The sequence below is a fragment of the Sapajus apella genome, unplaced genomic scaffold, assembly GCF_009761245.1.
Source record: "Sapajus apella isolate SASKATOON/1434 unplaced genomic scaffold, GSC_monkey_1.0 scaffold28, whole genome shotgun sequence".
Classification (NCBI taxonomy): Eukaryota; Metazoa; Chordata; class Mammalia; order Primates; family Cebidae; genus Sapajus; species Sapajus apella.
Genome location: NW_022436968.1, coordinates 21283478 through 21285951, shown reverse-complemented (window position 1 = coordinate 21285951; position 2474 = coordinate 21283478).

The window sequence follows — 2474 nt, the reverse complement described above, 5'->3', positions numbered from 1 at the left end:
TCTTGCTCTGTCACCCAGGCTGGAGTGCAGTGGCATGATTTCGGCTCACTGCAACCTCTGCCTTCCAAGTTCAAGCAATTCTCTCACCTCAGCCTCCCAAGTAGCTGGGATTACAGGTGCATGCCACCATGCCCGGCTAATTTTTGCATTTTTTTAGTAGAGACAGGGTTTCATCATGTTAGTTAGGCTGGTCTTGAACTCCTGACCTTGTGATCTGTCTGCCTCAGCCTCCCAAAGCGCTGGGATTACAGGTGTGATCCACTGTGCCCAGCTGAGTACATTCATTTCTTTTAGCGGAGCCCCATCCCTGGAACCTTCCTCTTTATTACCTAAAAGATGTTACAGTTCAATGGTCTCATGTCATATATTTCCCAAAGTTGGGTTAGTTGCTTGGGTTGGGATTCTCTATCAAGGAGTCAAGGTTGGGCTTTGGCAATCCCAGTCTTCCAGCGTGAGAGCACTTCCAGATAGGACAGCAGGGCCTGTCTGGAGTCTGTGTTGTCTAAATCCATGTTTAGTAAGGGAACATTTTTCCTAAGGAAAACCTAATTTGCAGAAGCATAGGTCCCATTAAAAGCCATACCCAACTGACATTGCTGAAAAAGACACTTAACTTCCCAGTCAGAATCATTTGCATTCTGGTCTTTCCCAAGAAAGTAGAGAACTTGCTATACAATTGCACATCTCTGAGTGATGGGTCTGGAAGTGGTGCAGGCAGGGCTAGACAAGAGGCTTATGTCCCACTACACTATAGCAATGGTTTCCCAAATGTAAGCCAAAAAGGTTCTGTGACTCAAATAAGAATGAAAACCACTGGGATAACAAGATTGTTTTCAACTCAAATAGGCCTAAAGCCCTTTAATTTTCTCTGTACACTATATGTCTCTGAGAGGGGGATGGTATTATGTGTTTCTTAACCTTTCTGACCATTAAACTCTCTCTCTTCTCCACAAAGAGTTACTCTTCTAAAATGCTAGTCAACATTGGATGGATAAAGACCCATTTGCCTTCCTTGGTTAAGGACACTGAGTTTACAACCCAAAGATAAAAATCATTACTGGGACGATGCTTAGAATTATATTTCTAGCCCGCCCAAGGGGATAGAGAGAAATCCCGGAAATCCGGTGACCTGGAATCATTTGCAGGCTGAAACAATCTGTTCTCTTCCAGATGGCTTTGCCCTGGGAGCCCATGCGGCATGGCCTACTGGAGCCTTCATGGTCTCTGCTTTACTTCCTTGTTCTTTAGTTCGCTCCATTCTTTCTCAGTTTGAGAGGTTCAGGCACGATTCCTTAATTTCTGTACGTGTCCATTTGAGGAGTTTTTCCCCTCTTACTCTTAACTTCAGAACTCTATTTGCTAGTTTACTGCATTAAAAAATAAGCTTTTTGAGGGACAACTGTCACTAATTATCAGACTTGAGAAGATTTGAGTTTTTTTGGTGAGGCAATAATGTGATGTCTGGTTTCTGGGAAAAAAATCACACAGAGTAATTTATTACTAGTCAATGATTCATTTATATTTTTATATGCAAAATATAAAAATTCAGACACTGTCATGTTATAAATGTTAATATCTAATACCTGCTTCAGTATTTCTGCAGTCATCCATCATTCTTAGTTGATGAGTCTTCTATTTTGATGATAAACTTTCTTTCTTGGTGAAAGGTACTTGCTTTGCCCTATGGCTCAAGTTAATTCTATATCAAGAAGGCATATGCTACCCAAAGTGCTGTTTCTAACCACAGATACCTTTCTTTAACCTTTTGGAGATCTGTAGAATGACTTAACTTCAAGAAATGTGAATGCAGAGGTAATGTGAGAGAACTTATCTGTGCTAACTGAAAAGCTGGGGTGTAGTGATTCAGTTTACTCTAATACATGTGCGCCCAAATGTACACATGCATCCACAAGTGTTTTATTTTAAGATGTGGAAAAACAAGACACCTACCAGAAAAGCTGAGTGAGCGATATTTGTCTCAGGAGACTACAATGGACAAAACTGAGAGTCAAATGGATAACTCATCAATCAGATTACTGACTTCTGTCCTGTTGCTGATGAGTTCCATCTCCAGCCTTGTTTGGGGGTGGGATTAAGAAGGAAGAACTGCTGTGAGGAAGAAAGAGACAGAAAGGTCGTAGGACAGTCAGTGAATAGATTTCCCTTAGAGTAAATTAATTGTTCATAGAAACATTTTGATCTACTCTTAACGTAGTCAACTTGAAGAAGAATTAATATTTTTTTGTCTTGAATGTACAAAACTAATCCATGAGGAAATAGAACAACAAAGACTTTATTGTAGTTACTTGTGATTTCCTTAGTGGTTTTATTTCCAAAACTTGCCAGTGACAGAGACCGAATGAGAACAAGGGAGTTTAGGCTCCATCGCTAGGAAGAAATAGGAGGTGGCAGAAGATTAGAGGGTGGGAATTTCCCAGTTGTTGAAAAGAGAGAATGCAACACACTTCAGATTG